The following is a 21,285-nucleotide window of genomic DNA, read 5'->3' as shown; positions in this document are numbered from 1 at the left end:
GTTTCCGTATAATGGTCCCAAGGCTCCCGTCAATGGCATAGGGGCCTCATTTTAACATTTATTTCACTAACGAAAGAAGAAGCTGAATCAGCTTTTCCCATATGCCCGTAATACTGCCAGGGGGAGGCTCTTAATTTACATTCCGACTGCTGCTTATAATAAGCAATAGAAAATGCATTATATTAATAGCTGAGCCGTATAAATATTTCATACTCCATAGCCCTGATTACACAGGAATGGGAAGGAACTGCTTGATTAGAAAGACCCTATGTGGTAAGGTTTATGGAGGCTAAATTCTCCCTGTTTGTAATAAAACAGAACATTAAAAGCATATTATTTAATGTAGAGAGATATTGATATGCTGCATCGTTATTTCCCATGAGAGAGCCCAGCCTGGTAACATTGCCTGGAATATTGCAAAAGATTCCTGTCTTTTAGCTAGAAAATCTCTTGTCTGACTTCTGTCTGTGCATAGAAGTGAAATTGAAGTTCTAAAGTCATGAAAACAGACGAAATTTTAAGTTCTAAAGCGGCAAAAATACCCGAAGTCCTGAAAACAGCCGACATTGAAGTTCTGAGGACGCGAAAAGACCCAAAGTCATGAAAACAGCTGAAATTGAAGTTCTGAAGCAGTGAAAAGACCCGAAGCCACAAAATAGCCGAAATTTAATTGCTGAAGCGGCGAAAAGCCCTGAAGTCAAGAAAACAGCCGAAATTGAAGTCCGGAAGTGGCGAAAAGACCCGAATTCACGAAAACAGCAGAAATTGAAGTTCTGAAACGGTGAAAATACCCGAAGTCCCGAAAACAGCCGAAATCGAAGTTCTGAAGCGCAGAATAGACCCGAAGTCACAAAAACAGACAAAATTTTAAGTTCTAAAGCGGCAAAAAGATCCAAAGTCATGAAAACAGCCGAAATCGAAGTTCTGAAGCGCAGAATAGACCCGAAGTCACAAAAACGGACAAAATTTTAAGTTCTAAAGCGGCAAAAAGATCCAAAGTCATGAAAACAGCCGAAATTGAAGTTCTGAAGACGTGAAAACACCCGAAGCCACAAAATAGCCAGATTTAAGTGCTGAAGCGGCGAAAAGCCCTGAAGTCACGAAAACAGCCAAAATTGAAGTTCTAAAGTGGCTAAAAGACACACAAATGCATGAAAACAGCCGAAATTGAAGATCTGAAGCGAGTTCAATTCTACTGAACACCAATGAGTTTTGTTTTTTTTTGTTTTTTTTTAATCCCCTGGCCACCAAAGTATTATTTTCATACTCTATAGGCCCCTGCCACCAATGTTTAAAAAAAAAAAAAAAGAAAAAAAGGTTGCTAGGGTAATTTGGGCCCTAGCAACCAGAAATTGCAAACTGGAGAGCTGCTAAATAACTCAAAAAACACAAATAATACATATATATACACCAATAGCAAATGGTGACTCTCTACATCATACTAAATGTTAATTTAAATATTAATGTTAATTCTAGATTACTAAACATTGTGTCCCAATGCAAATTTACCTTTATAATACACAAAAGCCATGAATATTTTGTAAATATAACCTTATAAATGGTTACTAGTGATGGCATCAGTTATAAACGTTGAGTAGTGATGTCATTTCTGTCACATGACTCAAACTTGTGTATTATAATAAATAAAGTACCCCTTGTTGGAAAATATGAGGATATTAGAAGTAACCTCGGAGTTCCATGACCTGTAAAAGAGCCTTGTGTTTTATACATATATTTTACTCCCATTTACATCATCAGTGATCTACAGTAAATTCTCAGTGCACTCTAAGAATGTATTTTATCTGCGACCCTGCAATTATGATTGAGAAGGCTAATTAGCCATATCGCTCCTCTAACTTTCTAACAAGATATTAATTACTGTCAATTCATGAGATTATTAGGAGACTATAGAAGCTGGTAGGCTAAAGCAATGTGCTCTCCGAAATAGCGAGGACACCTCACCCCCTGAACTCTCTGACTTACTGCAGCTATTGGATGTGAAATTAAGAATAAAACTACAAATGTCAGGGAAAACGTTTAACTGGTCCCTGATTAACGTGATGCAAGGATATTAGAGACAATAGCACCTTTCCCAGTTTCGACAATATGTCTAATAAATGTGCGACTGCAAGTACAAATGAGCTTTTAATATCCAACATTCACCCTTGTTCTAAGTGGGTCTTTTGTTTTATTCCACAAAAAATATAATACTTGTTAAGAAATGACATTTTCATTACCTTGCATAATGCATCAGTAATTTCTATTTGTCATTTGCTATTACACATCATTCCTTGGCAGCAGCAGTGGGATAATAGTCTCTGGGAAGGGAGTGTGACTGTGGGATATCAGGTATAGTAGGGAGAGATGGTGCCTATAGTAACAGTGGATAATAGTCTCTGGGAAGGGAGTGTGACTGTGGGATAGCAGGTATAGTAGGGAGAGATGGTGTCTATAGTAACAGTGGGATAATAGTCTCTGGGAAGGGAGTGTGACTGTGGGATAGCAGGTATAGTAGGGAGAGATGGTGTCTATAGTAACAGTGGATAATAGTCTCTGGGAAGGGAGTGTGACTGTGGGATAGCAGGTATAGTAGGTAGAGATGGTGTCTATAGTAACAGTGGATAATAGTCTCTGGGAAGGGAGTGTGACTGTGGGATATCAGGTATAGTAGGGGGAGAGATGGTGTCTATAGTAACAGTGGGATAATAGTCTCTGGGAAGGGAGTGTGACTGTGGGATAGCAGGTATAGTAGGGAGAGATGGTGCCTATAGTAACAGTGGGATAATAGTCTCTGGGAAGGGAGTGTGACTGTGGTATAGCAGGTATAGTAGGGAGAGATGGTGTCTATAGTAACAGTGGATAATAGTCTCTGGGAAGGGAGTGTGACTGTGGGATAGCAGGTATAGTAGGGAGAGATGGTGTCTATAGTAACAGTGGGATAATAGTCTCTGGGAAGGGAGTGTGTCTGTGGGATAGCAGGTATAGTAGGGAGAGATGGTGCCTATAGTAACAGTGGATAATAGTCTCTGGGAAGGGAGTGTGACTGTGGGATAGCAGGTATAGTAGGGAGAGATGGTGTCTATAGTAACAGTGGATAATAGTCTCTGGGAAGGGAGTGTGACTGTGGGATAGCAGGTATAGTAGGGAGAGATGGTGTCTATAGTAACAGTGGATAATAGTCTCTGGGAAGGGAGTGTGACTCTGGGATAGCAGGTATAGTAGGGAGAGATGGTGTCTATAGTAACAGTGGGATAATAGTCTCTGGGAAGGGAGTGTGACTGTGGTATAGCAGGTATAGTAGGGAGAGATGGTGCCTATAGTAACAGTGGATAATAGTCTCTGGGAAGGGAGTGTGACTGTGGGATAGCAGGTATAGTAGGGAGAGATGGTGCCTATAGTAACAGTGGATAATAGTCTCTGGGAAGGGAGTGTGACTGTGGGATAGCAGGTATAGTAGGGAGAGATGGTGCCTATAGTAACAGTGGATAATAGTCTCTGGGAAGGGAGTGTGACTGTGGGATAGCAGGTATAGTAGGGAGAGATGGTGCCTATAGTAACAGTGGATAATAGTCTCTGGGAAGGGAGTGTGACTGTGGGATAGCAGGTATAGTAGGGAGAGATGGTGTCTATAGTAACAGTGGGATAATAGTCTCTGGGAAGGGAGTGTGACTGTGGGATAGCAGGTATAGTAGGGAGAGATGGTGTCTATAGTAACAGTGGATAATAGTCTCTGGGAAGGGAGTGTGACTGTGGGATAGCAGGTATAGTAGGTAGAGATGGTGTCTATAGTAACAGTGGATAATAGTCTCTGGGAAGGGAGTGTGACTGTGGGATATCAGGTATAGTAGGGGGAGAGATGGTGTCTATAGTAACAGTGGGATAATAGTCTCTGGGAAGGGAGTGTGACTGTGGGATAGCAGGTATAGTAGGGAGAGATGGTGCCTATAGTAACAGTGGGATAATAGTCTCTGGGAAGGGAGTGTGACTGTGGTATAGCAGGTATAGTAGGGAGAGATGGTGTCTATAGTAACAGTGGATAATAGTCTCTGGGAAGGGAGTGTGACTGTGGGATAGCAGGTATAGTAGGGAGAGATGGTGTCTATAGTAACAGTGGGATAATAGTCTCTGGGAAGGGAGTGTGTCTGTGGGATAGCAGGTATAGTAGGGAGAGATGGTGCCTATAGTAACAGTGGATAATAGTCTCTGGGAAGGGAGTGTGACTGTGGGATAGCAGGTATAGTAGGGAGAGATGGTGTCTATAGTAACAGTGGATAATAGTCTCTGGGAAGGGAGTGTGACTGTGGGATAGCAGGTATAGTAGGGAGAGATGGTGTCTATAGTAACAGTGGATAATAGTCTCTGGGAAGGGAGTGTGACTCTGGGATAGCAGGTATAGTAGGGAGAGATGGTGTCTATAGTAACAGTGGGATAATAGTCTCTGGGAAGGGAGTGTGACTGTGGTATAGCAGGTATAGTAGGGAGAGATGGTGCCTATAGTAACAGTGGATAATAGTCTCTGGGAAGGGAGTGTGACTGTGGGATAGCAGGTATAGTAGGGAGAGATGGTGCCTATAGTAACAGTGGATAATAGTCTCTGGGAAGGGAGTGTGACTGTGGGATAGCAGGTATAGTAGGGAGAGATGGTGCCTATAGTAACAGTGGATAATAGTCTCTGGGAAGGGAGTGTGACTGTGGGATAGCAGGTATAGTAGGGAGAGATGGTGTCTATAGTAACAGTGGATAATAGTCTCTGGGAAGGGAGTGTGACTCTGGGATAGCAGGTATAGTAGGGAGAGATGGTGTCTATAGTAACAGTGGGATAATAGTCTCTGGGAAGGGAGTGTGACTGTGGGATAGCAGGTATAGTAGGGAGAGATGGTGTCTATAGTAACAGTGGATAATAGTCTCTGGGAAGGGAGTGTGACTGTGGGATAGCAGGTATAGTAGGGAGAGATGGTGTCTATAGTAACAGTGGATAATAGTCTCTGGGAAGGGAGTGTGACTGTGGGATAGCAGGTATAGTAGGGAGAGATGGTGTCTATAGTAACAGTGGGATAATAGTCTCTGGGAAGGGAGTGTGACTGTGGGATAGCAGGTATAGTAGGGAGAGATGGTGTCTATAGTAACAGTGGATAATAGTCTCTGGGAAGGGAGTGTGACTGTGGGATAGCAGGTATAGTAGGGAGAGATGGTGTCTATAGTAACAGTGGGATAATAGTCTCTGGGAAGGGAGTGTGACTGTGGGATAGCAGGTATAGTAGGGAGAGATGGTGTCTATAGTAACAGTGGATAATAGTCTCTGGGAAGGGAGTGTGACTGTGGGATAGCAGGTATAGTAGGGAGAGATGGCGCCTATAGTAGTAATGAGATTAACTGTGGGAAGGGAGTGTGGTGGTGGAATAGGGGGTATGATGGGAAGAGAAGGTTATTACAGGGCAAGATGGTAACGGTAACAATTAATGTCAGAGAATTACAGGACAGGTAACTAAATTAAATGACAACATGTATCAGTGTATTGTGAGAGTTATGCCTGAGGCCTAAATCCAGTATTTAGCAGAAAGGGGTAGTGTCCACTGAAGCGACAGAAAATAACAGACTGACATTGACTTTTTCTGCATTTCAGTGTAAGGGGAGGGGGGACTGTATGACCTACTATAGATTTCACTGCAAACAACATACAGACCCTGGGAAATTCTTGGAAAACTTACAGAACAGAACACATACCAGGCAGTGTAAGATATGTGCGGTGTTTATTGACCCCCAAGCATCTTTTCCCCCACTCTCACTTTTCCAGAACTGGGTTTTTTTTGCCCACCCCTAGCCCTAATGCACCCGCAGAATTACCAGTGTAAAATTTCGGCCCCTATTTTAGAGAGCCGACTTTATTATAGAGAGTTCAGTTCCCCTTTAACCCACCTGTTCCATCCATAACAATATACAGTTCTGGTTATATCCGCCATAATCTCCCTTGAACATAAAGCAGCACTAATGAAGCTCTCAATTAGAGAGGGGTTGCTGGGTTTAAAAGGATCACAGATGAAAAGGGTGCAGCGGGGGTGCCTCTATATGGAGCCATCACCAGGGTTACCTAATTACATATAATCAGCCAAGTAATAACTCCAGGTCACTTACTAGGGCCGACATGAGGACAGTGCCGTGTTGCAGCAGTAGATAACCTTGTGCCCAGGCAACAACAGTAGAAAGGGATCAATGTAGTTCCACTGTTTAGCAGCTTCATGTCTCAACAGTCTCCCAGCAATTATATCCCTGTAAGTGGATCAGAGAGATTTGAAGGCAAGGTATTGAGAGTCCAGGTGTGTCTCGGGGTAAATCCATTCCATTTGCACTGGCTCAGTAGATGTTGTTTCATCATCCAACACTTCTGCATTTTCCAAACACACAGTGAGCTCAAAAAAAGCGCATATATTAAGTTTGAACACATTTTGCCGCAGCTAAGCCATTCAGATAACTGATAAGTACTACTATAGTTTATATAAACAAGCTGCTGTGTAGCCATGGGGGCAGCCATTCAAGCACAGGATACACAGTAGATAACAGATACGTACTACTATAGTTTATATATACAAGCTGCTGGGTAGCCATGGGTGCAGCCATTCAAGCACAGGATACACAGTAGATAACAGATAAGTACTACTATAGTTTATATAAACAAGCTGCTGTGTAGCCATGGGGACAGCCATTCAAGCACATGATACACAGTAGATAACAGATAAGTACTACTATAGTTTATATAAACTATGAATGGCTGCCCCCATGGCTACACAACAGCTTGTTTATATAAACTATAGTAGTACGTATCTCTTATCTACTGTGTATCCTGTGCTTGAATGGCTGCCCCCATGGCGACACAGCAGCTTGTTTATATAAACTATAGTAGTACGTATCTCTTATCTACTGTGTATCCTGTGCTTGAATTGCTGCCCCCATGGCGACACAGCAGCTTGTTTATATAAACTATAGTAGTACTTATCTGTTATCTACTGTGTATCCTGTGCTTGAATGGCTGCCCCCATGGCGACACAGCAGCTTGTTTATATAAACTATAGTAGTACTTATCTGTTATCTACGGTGTATCCTGTGCTTGAATGGCTGCCCCCATGGCGACACAGCAGCTTGTTTATATAAACTATAGTAGTGTTTCTGAAGCAAACACAGCAGTTTTACCAGTGCAAGGCAACTATATTTTCATTCCTTTAAAACACTTTCATTGTTTGGTGTTACTGTTCCTTTAAACAACAAATGAACGTTCATTACGGGGAGACATTTCAGTGCTAGTGGTCCTGTTCAGTGGGCAGCCCTTGATATCCAGATCTCCTGGGGGGCCTTGATACCCCAGTCCAACGACTGCATTACTCCGTCCTTGGAGGCCTACAGCATGATCCAAGTGTTATCCCAGGGGCTAAATGATTGCTTATTTAGAAGGTGCAAAGCCAAATTAAATCTAGTGTCTGTGGATACACCATAAATAAGAGACTTACCCAAGGCATTTCCAGGACTGGAACCAAGGCACAATAGATATGTTTGATATATATATATATATATATATATATATATATATATATATATATATAGATATGTTTGATATATATATATATATATAGATATATAGATATATAGATATATAGATATATAGATATATAGATAGATATGTTTGATATATATATATATATATATATATTCCATAACTACTTTCTCATTTGCCCTTAAACTCCCAACCTAATGCAATTCTCTGCCATTATCTGCAGCACTAACTCTTGACATATTGTCATACTGCTATTTTCAGATTACCCGTGCCTCCTATTCTCCTAAAGCAATGCCTCACTCTTCTTTTATTGGGTTTCACAGGGGAGAGCAGACAAGGTAATAAATAATTCAGCCCGTTGTGCATAAAAATAAATCTAGGGAAGGCAGTTTGTGATAAGCAGGTGATACCGGGAAATATGCCAACTGATCACATTCAGTGGAGCTAAAATGTTACACTTTGCTGACAGCTGGCCTGTAAACAGGGTTTATTGCCCTGGGATCTGCATATGGAGGGGTAAAGCACCCCATATATCTATGCCAGCATATATTATCCCCAATATTATTCTTTACCTTGTACAGGGATGTGGATATTCCCCTGTACTAAGCACAATTCAGCAGGAACAGCCCCTAAGTTTGCTCATAGTCTGTACAGAGAGATACCATAAAACTATGGCAGCATAGGTATTCCCCTGTACTAAGCACAATTCAGCAGGAACAGCCCCTAAGTTTGCTCATATTCTGCACAGAGAGATCCCATAAAACTATGGCAGCATAGGTATTCCCCTGAACTAAGCACAATTAAGCAGGAACAGCCCCTAAGTTTGCTCATAGTCTGTACAGAGAGATCCCATAAAACTATGACAGCATAGGTATTCCCCTGAACTAAGCACAATTCAGCAGGAACAGCATACAGAGTGATTCCATAAAACTATGGCAGCATTGGTATTCCCTGTACTAAGCACAATTCAGCAGGAACAGTCCCCTAAGTTTGCTCATAGTCTGTACAGAGAGATCCCATAAAACTATGGCAGCATAGGTATTCCCCTGTACTAAGCACAATTCAGCAGGAACAGCCCCTAAGTTTGCTCATAGTCTGTAAACAGAGATAATGTTAAAATATAGCGACATATGCATGGCTCTTAACTAAGCACAATTCTGATTTAAAATAGATCATATCATTGTCCTATAAATTTACCCGGCAGATCTCAACCTGCAAAGGTCTAAGCCTCAGCCTGTACTAAGCCAATCAGATCCTAAAACAATCCCACTACCAAAGACAATTCAGAAGAAGCATCTTTCTAATATTGCCCATGGCCTGTAAAGATTCGGTACAGCTCTTCCCTTGTACAAAGCTCAGTTCAGCAGGAGCAGCTCCAAGCAGTTTTCTTTCATCAGCCAATGGTCACTGCGTATTTCCCAGCCTGCCTCTGTCATTGAACAGAACCAGTGGGAGATGCTACAAAGTCTTGTTTACTGGGTGCCAGATAATACACAGTGGGGAGATGGCAAGTTACAATGGATTTTTACTTTTCTGTAAAACTAAGTAAGCTTTATAAGAAAGGTCTATATAAATACACCACTAACCCCTCAAAGTAATGCTGCTCGGAGTCCTCTGTCAAAAGAAACACCACATTTCTTTCCTTCTATTGTGTACTCATGGGCTTCTGTATCAGACTTCCTGTTTTCAGCTTAAACCTCCAGGGCTAGGGATTGAGCATGCTCAGTTTGCTCCTCCCTCCCCTCCTCTGCTGAAATCTCAGCCCAGAGCTATAAGTGAGCAGGGATAGCAGGAAGTGATGTCACACCAAGCTAATATGGCAGCTGCTATCCTAAACAAACAGAGAGCTTGTAGAGCTTTTTACTCAGGTATGGTAAAACATTCTACAGAATAAATATAGTGTTATAGCTTGCACTATTGTGGCTAATATATTGGCAATAAAATGCCTCCTTCTCCTTTAAAGCTGATAATTTATCTCACATTTCTGCTCCTTTGCTAAATGAGACCATGCGCATCCGGGAAAGAATTGCTCAGTGCTAGTGAATCACGTCGGCGTTCCTGTCAGATCCGTTTCCACTTCATTTTATCATGATTCATAATGCACTTTGCAGCATTGGTGATGAACTCCCAGCGAGACATATTGAGCCATTTCCACCACCGCGCTTCTCACCGAAACACTCCTTTCCATTTAGCTGCTCTGTATATCACCGGGCGTCACATCGCTTTTCCCATTGCCGACGCCGCACCAAAGACTATAAGGGACTTTGCTCCAAACAGCTCCGGGCCATATCACATAATATGATAGGGCATGGATATCCCAATTATAGTACAGGCATATGCCCTGTTATTCAGAATGCTTGGGACCTCGGGTTTTCTGGATAACGGATCTTTACCTTAAAGGGATTCTGTCATGATTTTTATGGTGTCGTTTTTATTTCTTAATTACACTGTTTACACTGCAACTCATTCACTCTACAATATAGAATGTCATTCCTGAATCAGCAAGTCTATTTTTTAGTTGTAATATTGGTGTGTAGGTGCATCTCAGGTCATTTTGCCTGGTCATGTGCTTTCAGAAAGAGCCAGCACTTTAGGATGGAACTGCTTTCTGGCCTAACTAAAGAAGTAGGTAGAAATGTTGTACATGATGTTTTGTGCTTCTGTACCAGCCCAAGGCAACCACAGCCCTTTAGCAGTAAAGATCTGTGTCTCCAAAGATGCCCCAGTAGCTCCCCATCTTCTTTTCTGCTGATTCACTGCACATGCTCTGTGCTGCTGTCACTTGCTGAGCTTAGGGACCCACTCACAATATACAGTACACATAGAATAGAAATGTCACAATATAAGGCTGATTAGTAATTAATACACATAATTACTACATGGCAGCACAGAAACCAGTGCAATTAGCATCAGAATTTAATAATCAGCAAACCTGTAGCATCAGCTTATATTACAGCCAGGGAAGCTCATTTTCTGCTGGATAATTAGTGACGAGCCCTAAGCTTAGCTTCTCAACAGCCAATCAGAGCCCACTGAGCATGTGAGTGTCACAGACACTTTCCAAGATGGTGACCCCCTGTGACAAGTTTGAAGTCCTGGATCATTGCTGCTATTGACAAGCTGAAACTTTAGCCTCGTGCAATTAGTTTGTATATAAAAGATGGCATTTCTAGCCATATTTGTTTTTTTGGGTTTAGTTCTCCTTTAAGCCACTAAACACCCATGCAGCAGATTTCATGTGCCAGATGATCAGACTACAAATTGAGGCAAACCAGCAGTTATTGTTCCCCTTAAGAAAGGAAAAACAACAAAATCCATAACACGTCGGGCAGAAAACGCAGCACGGACCTATTTTCATTTTCCGCCGTTAAACATAAAGCAGCAGGCGGAGCTGAATAATCACAGGCTCTTTCCTACTATTTTATTTATGTTCTATACCGAGATGCAATTTATTCGCAGGATATCATAAAGACTAGGCCGTGCGCTTCACTGTGATTATCGCTATTAGCCGCCGTATCGAGTGCGGTCACGGCGTCTTACACAGGGGCCCGGCCGGGGAAACACTCGCTGCCAGTGACTGCGAAGAAATGAAATGCTGTAAATGAAGCGGCTGATAACGGCGAATTTCATTTCAACTGCAGAATGTGCCGCTCGGGCTTTTCATTATTTTTGTATTTTAACAACTCGCAGCAGGTTTCCTATAGGAAAGAACAAACCTCCATCCAATGCAGGAATTACAGTAATGTGGCTCTTGGTTAAAGGGCATGTAAAGGCATGAAAACAATGAAAAGTGTTCGGTAAAGTAGATTGTTATTGGAAAAAATACTTTCATTCTGAAAAACTTATAGAAACTTTTCTACTTACATAACTGAAACGGCTCCTTCCATTCGCTTACAAACCAGCAGATCTTGTCCCCTTTGTAAGCAGCAGTCCTGTCCTGCTTTATGGCTGAGATTCTAGCTATCTGTATAACAGCATTCTGTCCCAGTGGCTGCACAGGTTCTATCTGATCCCCATTGTAAACAGCAGTCCTGTCCTGCTTTATGGCTGAGATTCTAGCTATCTGTATAACAGAACATTCTGTCCCAGTGGCTGCACAGGTTCTATCTGATCCCCATTGGAAGCAGCAGTCCTGTCCTGCTTTATGGCAGCTGAGATTCTAGCTATCTGTATAACAGAACATTCTGTCCCAGTGGCTGCACAGATCCTATCTGATCCCCATTGTAAGCAGCAGTCCTGTCCTGCTTTATGGCAGCTGAGATTCTAGCTATCTGTATAACAGCATTCAGATCACAACTAAAAAAAACGATTTGTTTAAATTGCACCAGTACAATTACCCAGCGACAAATCTCCTCTTCTTCGGGTGACTAATCTCCCCGAAATGCCATCCCGACTGCTAGAATGTGAATCACTGGCAGGAATGCATTTCTGGGCGATTAGTCGCCCGAAGAAGAGAAGATCTGTCGCTGGGTGACTAATCTCCCCAGAACGCTACGTGTGCCACCAACCTAAAAGTGAGTTTAAAGGTGAACAACCCCTTTAATTACTGGGGGTAGGGGCAGAAGATGGAGAGTGTGTGTGTCTAGATAGATAGTTACAGGCTACACATTAAGGGGCCGATTCACTAACTTCGAGTGAAGCATTCGAAGTAAAAAAACTTCGAATTTCGAAGTATTTTTTGGGCTACTTCGACCATTGAATGGGCTCCTTCGACTACGACTACCACTTCGAATCAAAGGATTCGAAGTAAAAATCGTTCGACCATTCGATAGTCGAAGTACTGTCTCTTTAAAAAAAACTTCGACCCCCTAGTTCGGCAGCTAAAAGCTACCGAAGTCAATGTTAGCCTATGGGGAAGGTCCCCATAGGCTTTCCTAAGTTTTTTTGATCGAAGGATATTCCTTCGATCGTTGGATTAAAATCCTTCGAATCGTTCGATTCGAAGGATTTAATCGTTCGATCCAAGGAATAATCCTTCGATCGTACGATCGCAGTATTTCGAAGTCGAAGGATTTCAATTCCTAGTCGAATATCGAGGGTTAATTAACTCTCGATATTCGACCCTTAGTGAATCAGCCCCTAATTGTTATTGTTACTTTTTATTACTCATCTTTCTATTCAGGCCTCTCCTATTCATATTCCAGTCTCTTATTCAAATCAGTGCATGGTTGCTAGGGGAATTTAGACCATAGCAACCAGATTGCTGATCAAAAAGTTAAAGAAAAGTGAACCCGAGTTTATACAGAATACCCCTCTGTACCTGAAACTGAAAGTTAATTTATAAGTGAGCAACTCCTTTTATTCTGCACCGCTTGCCCTGGGCTCTGTAAGTAAAACTCACACAGCGGCCGCTTAAATATCGCCAGGACTTGCGCACTCGCGGAACCCAGAGAAGAGACGCGCCTCAGTGCGTTATTACCCGGGGCACAGAGAGCGCAGCAGCAGATCCCGCCCCAGTGGGCGGGGCAGAGCCGGTAGCAGCCCAGGGATCCAGCTGCTCTCACACACTCTCGGGCCGGGGAGTGAGCGGCTACAGCTGATGCTTGTGGCGGGGAGAGAACAGGACGTTGCACCTGGACTGGGAGCTGCTGGGGCGGAGTAACCTCTTGCCGAGACACAGTGCGCTCATCCACCGCCGCCGCTGGGAGGAGAGGTGAGTCCGCTGCCCGGGGAGCCGGTACTTCTTTCTACAGGGAATCCTCCCGTCTCCTTCCCTGGGAGCCCCATTAGCACTGCAGCTGCACCTCTGTCTGTGTTATATGTATAGTAACCTGCTCCTCTGTGTTATATGTATAGTAACTGCTGCACCTCTGTGTTATATGTATAGTAACCTGCACCTCTGTGTTTTATATGTATAGTAACTGCTGCACCTCTGTGTTATATGTATAGTAACCTGCACCTCTGTGTTATATGTATAGTAACTGCTGCACCTCTATGTTATATGTATAGTAACTGCTGCACCTCTATGTTATATGTATAGTAACCTGCACCTCTGTGTTATATGTATAGTAACTGCTGCACCTCTATGTTATATGTATAGTAACCTGCACCTCTATGTTATATGTATAGTAACTGCTGCACCTCTATGTTATATGTATAGTAACTGCTGCACCTCTATGTTATATGTATAGTAACCTGCACCTCTGTGTTATATGTATAGTAACCTGCACCTTCACCCAAACACCAGCTTCACCCTTAACTGCTGCACCCACTGTCACCCTAGCACCCATTCACAATAATACTAGAGCTCTTCACCCCTACCCCCTTACTGGTTACTACTGGCACCTTATCTTAAAACTTTTAAACTGCCACTTTCACCCTCAGTCACCCTAGCACCCATCCACACTAATACTGAACCCCCAAACCAACATTACTAGCAGCTTCACTCTTACTGGTTACTACTGGCACCTCAACCCAAAACAGAACTGGCACCTTCACCCCAACGCCAGCCTTACCCTTAACTGCTGCACTTTCACCCTCAGTCACCCTGTGTCACCCTCAGTCACCCTAGCACCCATTCACACTAATACCGGAGCTCTTCATCCCTTACCCCCTTACTGGTTACTACTGGCACCTTATCTTAAAACTTTGAAACTGCCACTTTCACCCTCTGTCACTTATTCACAGTAGTACTGACACATCTTTAGCAATACCCATTATTACTGGTAATTGCACCCCAGCTGGTTTCTAATGGCACCTCAACCCACTCGCGATAAATCCGGCACTTTCATCCCCTACTCACTGCAACTGGCATCTCTATATGTTAATGTTCCTACTGTCATCTCTCTCCATTGCAACTGGCACTTTCACTCATTCCGCTGGCAACTTTATATTCACTGACTGCTACTGGCACATTCCCCCAAAGGAAAGAAGATTGGAGCTGTCAGAGTGGAAAGTAATGATCCAGTTTGAGTAGAGAAGACTCACAATTGGCTCCTTGATCACTGCACTGTAATTACACTGGTACCTTTATCTCTAGTTTATGCAGCTCTCCTGGTGTCTTAGTCCCTTCCCACTGGGACTTCATTGTTTCCATTCCTTCTGCAACTGCCCCGAGAACTCAAACCTTCACCCACTGTTACTACACCGGCACCTTCATAGTCATCTCTGCAATAATCCTGGTGCCATCGGAACTTCTTCCGACAACCACATAATTTTTATTTATTTACCTTTCCTTCTGCAACTGTTTGTCAGTGCACTGCTGCTTTATTTCCTAGTGTAGTAGCACCTTTCTACTTAAACTACCCTTCAGCCTACCTACTAATATTTCACCCCTTACCATTGTACTGTGTCTTACTATACTATTATTTCACTGTTACTATAGGCACCATCTCTCCCTACTATACCTGCTATCCCACAGTCACACTCCCTTCCCAGAGACTATTATCCACTGTTACTATAGTCACCATCTCTCCCTACTATACCTGCTATCCCACAGTCACACTCCCTTCCCAGAGACTATTATCCCACTGTTACTATAGGCACCATCTCTCCCTACTATACCTGCTATCCCACAGTCACACTCCCTTCCCAGAGACTATTATCCACTGTTACTATAGACACCATCTCTCCCTACTATACCTGCTATCCCACAGTCACACTCCCTTCCCAGAGACTATTATCCCACTGTTACTATATAGACACCATCTCTCCCTACTATACCTGCTATCCCACAGTCACACTCCCTTCCCAGAGACTATTATCCCACTGTTACTATAGGCACCATCTCTCCCTACTATACCTGCTATCCCACAGTCACACTCCCTTCCCAGAGACTATTATCCACTGTTACTATAGGCACCATCTCTCCCTACTATACCTGCTATCCCACAGTCACACTCCCTTCCCAGAGACTATTATCCACTGTTACTATAGGCACCATCTCTCCCTACTATACCTGCTATCCCACAGTCACACTCCCTTCCCAGAGACTATTATCCCACTGTTACTATAGACACATCTCTCCCTACTATACCTGCTATCCCACAGTCACACTCCCTTCCCAGAGACTATTATCCCACTGTTACTATAGACACATCTCTCCCTACTATACCTGCTATCCCACAGTCACACTCCCTTCCCAGAGACTATTATCCACTGTTACTATAGGCACCATCTCTCCCTACTATACCTGCTATGCCTTTAAGAGTTAACCCCCCACTGGGTGGGCAGGACAGCCAATGGGATTCTTCCCTGGAGTTATTAGCTCGCTGCCTGCTCGCATTGGATCCACTTGAGATAATAAAAGGGAGATTATTGATTTTTTTATGATTGCCGAGCCTGCTGTCTGCAGTTAAGCGTGTCTCTCCGAGTGTAACGCCTGCAACTAAAAATATCTCATATATATCACTGATTTCTACCCCTTTGTGCAAGGGATCTATACACCACCCAGTGCTGCTCATTTGTACTTGAAATAGAGATGCAGATGGATCCATACTAAAATAATTGCACTCAGAGAAGTCTGGACACTCAGTCGGGGACATTTCGCTGCTCGGTGATATTATGACCCATAAACCAGAGATATAAATATTCTATTATCTGCCATTGTCTCCATCTCTCCATCTACAATCTAGTGGGTGAGAAAATAAAGATTCTGTAAATTTACTGCAACTTGTTAAATAACCAAATTGGCAAGAATTATCCATTGGTTTCTTATAGTTATACTTTTATATTAGAATGATTTTTAAAAAAAAAAGTTATAGTCACTTTTATGCTTTCAACATGGCACACATCTGATCCTGATTGTAAGCAGCAGTCCTGTCCTGCTTTATGGCAGCTGAGATTCTAGCTATCTGTATAACAGAGCATTCTGTCCCAGTGGCTGCACAGATCCTATCTGATCCCCATTGTAAGCAGCAGTCCTGCCCTGCTTTATGGCAGCTGAGATTCTAGCTATCTGTATAACAGAGCATTCTGTCCCAGTGGCTGCACAGATCCTATCTGATCCCCATTGTAAGCAGCAGTCCTGTCCTGCTTTATGGCTGAGATTCTAGCTATCTGTATAACAGAACATTCTGTCCCAGTGGCTGCACAGATCCAATCTGATCCCCATTGTAAGCAGCAGTCCTGTCCTGCTTTATGGCAGCTGAGATTCTAGCTATCTGTATAACAGAACATTCTGTCCCAGTGGCTGCACAGATCCTATCTCATCCCCATTGTAAGCAGCAGACCTGTCCTGCTTTATGGCTGGGATTCTAGCTATCTGTATAACAGAACATTCTGTCCCAGTGGCTGCACAGATCCTAACTGATCCCCATTGTAAGCAGCAGTCCTGTCCTGCTTTATGGCAGCTGAGATTCTAGCTATCTGTATAACAGAGCATTTTGTCCCAGTGGCTGCACAGATCCTATCTGATCCCCATTGTAAGCAACAGTCCTGTCCTGCTTTGTGGCAATTCTAGTTATCTTTACCTATTGTAAGCATCAGCTGATACATCTTTGTTTTGGGTATTGGAAAATCAAGTTATGTGTGTGCTTCATCATCAGCCATGAGGCTTGTCATAGTGCAGGCGATTTAGAACACAGTGCTTTGAGAAATGTATATTTAATGTTACCCATCAATGTTTCTTTGCTGAAGAGCAAATGTATATGTCAGTCTCGTTCCCATTATCTGCTATAAAGCCTCCAAGGTGTCCGTTTAGACAAATGAAAGGGGCATCAGGTCCCATACCTGTATAAACATCTAATTTGAAATTATTTCATTATTTCTGGTAAATATTTTCAGCAAATATACAGTATATGTTGTGGGTATTTTTATTGCTTAATATGGGTGTAATTTGGGGTGAGTGCTTATTTCCAGGCACCCCTGGAACTATAGCAGGGTGACTGTTATCCCAATGTTTCTATATATCTGTAACCTTGTTATGAGCTAAGAGGGCCCAGCCTGAAGGTCAGTTAGGGGGAGATTTGGGGTGAGTGATTATTTGTACCCTGGGTACCCCTGGAACTATAGCAGGGTGACTGTTACCCCAATGTTTCTATATATCTTTAACCTTGTTATGAGCTAAGGGGGCCCAGCCTGAAGGTCAGTTAGGGGGAGATTTGGGGTGAGTGTTTATTTGTACCCTGGGTACCCCTGGAACTATAGCAGGGTGACTGTTACCCCAATGTTTCTATATAACTGTAACCTTGTTATGAGCTAAGGAGGCTCAGCCTGAAGGCCAGTTAGGGGGAGATTTGGGGTGAGTGCTTATTTGTGCCCTGTGTACCCCTGGAACTATAGCAGGGTGACTGTTACCCCAATGTTTCTATATAACTGTAACCTTGTTATAAGCTAAGGAGGCCCAGTCTGAAGGCCAGTTAGGGGGAGATTTGGGGTGAGTGTTTATTTGTGCCCTGGGTACCTCTGGAACTATAGCAGGGTGACTGTTACCCCAATGTTTCTATATATCTGTAACCTTGTTATGAGCTAAGGGGGGCCAGTTTGAAGGTCAGTTAGGGGGAGATTTGGGGTGAGTGCTTATTTGTGCCCTGGGTACCCCTGGAACTATAGCAGGGTGACTGTTACCCCAATGTTTCTATATATCTGTAACCTTGTTATGAGCTAAGGGGGCCCAGTGACATCTTTCCCCGCCGTGGAGATCTGGTTATTTGTTTATACTTTCCAGCAATATTTATTGTTGTTTGTAACTGCATGTAAATGTGTTAAATGGAGAACCTGATTTCTGGCACCAGATACAAGTGATTTTGCTGCTGGACTTCTCTGGGGGACTTGAAAACTCGGGTTTGCATAGGATTATGGGCGATTTAAAAATAAATTAGGCTGTGACAGAACCACTAAATGCAGTGTGCCTGGTGTTGAGCACATTCCTAATGCTCAGCAGAGGAAATTCTTTTTAAGGATTATTAGTGTTGTGTTCTCTCTTTCAATTGAAGGTCAGTGATTTTCTACCCTTTGACACTCTGAAGAACACAAAGAAGGCCAACTGCATGTCAGCGGAGGACAACTCCCTCTTTTGCACTGACTATGGCCATTTCTCAGTTTGTTAGGAGTCTTACCTCTTGGCACTCATAGAAACACATGGAAGTCTGACCTCGGGCCCTCACTTGTGCCGTGTGAATGTTCACTTGCTGAAAGACCCTCTCCTCAATGGGATTTAGGTTATTGGGACACTTTCTTTATGGTGACACTTCCAGTCTTTAGAAGCAGAAATAAAGATTTTGTTTGTGAGATGTAGTTAGCAGGGATTGCAGCTCTAAAGAAAGATCCTCGCTGTTTTCCGCCACCTTCGATGGAATGAGAAAATGACAGTTTTGCGGGAAGAAGGGCAAATATTGCTGCTTTGTAGCCTCGTCCCCCTGGCATGAAAGAAATGTTCCGCCTCCAGCATCTGGGCCTTTCTTTCATTCTTTTCACGTCAGGCGAGGAATGCACTTTTGCATACTTTCTACATATCTCCCGTCTGGCCCTGCTCTGCTGTTGAACTGGGATTTGTCCTGGGATTGTTCAGCCGGTGTTCCAGCAGAAAGGCTCTCTTTATCTTCAATTAACTCCTTCTGTAATCTCTTTAGCGAAGCTCCTAAGCGTCCCAGGTGAGACTTCCACTATCAGCCAAACCGTGTGCTCATCTCCAGGCATCTGCTCAGGGTCCGTTTAATCTCATAAAGAAATGTGTGTGTATCAGAAGTCTCTTTCCATTGAGACACAGGGCTCCCCTTGGTATAGGCAGGGCCCGCTGCTTAAAGTAGGGATGCACCGAATACAGGATTCCGTCAGGATTCGGCCGAATCCATCTGCCCGGCCAATCCGAATCCTAATTTGCGTATGCAAATTAGGGGTGGTGAGGGAAACTGAGTGACTTTTTGTCACAAAACAAGGATGCAAATTAGGATTCGGTATTCGGCCAAATCTTTCACAAAGGATTCAGGGGTTCGGTGCAAATTAGGATTCGGTTCGATATTCGGCCGAATCTTTTGAGAAGGATTCGGGGGTTTGGCCGAATCCAAAATAGTGGATTCGGTGCATCCCTAGCTTAAAGGGATACTGTCACGGGAAAACATGTTTTTTTTTCAAAACACATCAGTTAATAGTGCTGCTCTAGCAGAATTCTCCACTGAAATCTGTTTTTCAAAAGAGCAAACAGATTTTTTTTACATTTAATTTTGAAATCTGACATGGAGCTATACATCTTGTCAGTTTCCCAGGTCCCCCCAGTCATGTGACTTGTGCTCTGATAAACTTCACTCACTCTTTAATGCTGCACTGCAATTTGGAGTGATAACCCCCTCCCTTCCCTCCCCTGCCTAACAACAGAGCAATGGGAAGGTAACCAGATAACAGCTGCCTGGTAGATAAAAGAACAACACTCAATAGTAAAAATCCATGTCCCACTGTGACTCCTTCAGTTACATTGAGTAGGAGAAACAGCCTGTCAGAAAGCAGTTCCATCCTGAAGTGCTGGCTCTTTCTGACCAGGCAAAATGACATGAGATGCACCTACACACCTATATTCCAACTAAAAATATACTTGTTGGTTTAGGAATGAATTATTTGCAGTGTAAACAGTGTAATTTAGAAATAAAAACAACACCATAAAAATCATGACAGAATTCCTTTAAATATGCCGGCTGGGGGCTTGTTTTACCCCTAGATCATTGCTTCTATTAGGACAAAAAGCACCAAACCGGGCACCTCAATCTTACCCTGTCTTCTCATTGATTCCTAGCATAGCCTACTAACTTTATACTATAATATCACCAAATTCAACTATACTGCCCATGCGCGAGTCTAAAGAGGTAATTTATAAAAGGCAGTTTTAGAATGCAGAATCCACCATTGTTTTGCACTTTGCTCCCTGCCTAAATGAGTTGTCTCGGAGCACAGAGACTTGCAGGCTCCCTTATGAATACTGTGCTGTCTGCAATTGGCAGCTTTGTATTCATTTAAAGGGATACTGTCATGGGAAAAAACATTTTTTTCAAAATGAATCAGTTAATAGTGCTGCTCCAGCAGAATTCTGCACTGAAATCCATTTCCCAAAAGAGCAAACAGATTTTTTTTTATATTCAATTTTGAAATCTGACATGGGGCTAGACATATTGTCAATTTCCCAGCTGCCCCAAGTTTGCTCTTTTGAGAAATGGATTTCAGTGCAGAATTCTGCTGGAGTAGCACTATTAACTGATTCATTTTGAAAAATATGTTTTTTCCCATGACAGTATAACTTTAAGTTCTTTATCCAATACGACCCAAGGTGAGGGTTCCTAGACTGGCATGTTTTTATACCTGAACAGGAGCACCGGCCTGGGGGATAAATGATGGGTTCCTTGTCTTGGTTATGCCTGGCCAGTGGTTGGGATGTCCTTAGTGGCGTTCCTTGTACCCAAGTAGCTTTTTAGAGGCACCAAACAACATTGCATTTGGGTACAAGTGCCTTATGCATAGCATGTGGTAATACATTACACCTAGAACTGCACCCACTCTTTGGAAATGTGTCCCAGCAAGTGTGCAGATCTGCCCCCGAGGCCTATGGCACATTTAAAGGCACTTTGCAAAAAAATGTTTTATTGTCTTTACCACTAAACACAAGTGTTGCTCTGAGGGGGGGTTCACTGAGAATATGGGCAGCACCAGCTAACACCTGCCTGAAGATGGCATTGCCAGTACCCTGTTTTCCCATAATATAAGATTCTTTCTGTCTCTCTTGAGATATATATATATATTTGCATAATTTTGTGCAGGCTCTCGGGTTTCTAGATGAGCTTATAAATCGCTTCAAATTCACTTTCCTGTTTTATAGCGCC

The 21,285-nt window shown here is 43.0% G+C and overlaps 1 protein-coding gene across 1 annotated transcript in view; it reads left to right on the top strand.

Annotated features, from left to right (window-relative positions):
- Positions 1-13,024: 13,024 nt before the first annotated feature.
- Positions 13,025-21,285, top strand: part of sulf2.S (sulfatase 2 S homeolog) — a 123,497-nt gene continuing 115,236 nt past the window's right edge. Inside the window, exon 1 of the mRNA XM_018238155.2 lies at positions 13,025-13,196. The gene's annotated coding sequence lies outside the window, so the exon portion shown is untranslated. The remainder of the gene's footprint in view (positions 13,197-21,285) is intronic.

This window comes from Xenopus laevis, chromosome 9_10S (genome assembly GCF_017654675.1).
Source record: "Xenopus laevis strain J_2021 chromosome 9_10S, Xenopus_laevis_v10.1, whole genome shotgun sequence".
Classification (NCBI taxonomy): Eukaryota; Metazoa; Chordata; class Amphibia; order Anura; family Pipidae; genus Xenopus; species Xenopus laevis.
The sequence above is the reverse complement of the archived record's forward strand: the minus strand, read 5'-3'. Positions and strand labels throughout refer to the sequence as shown.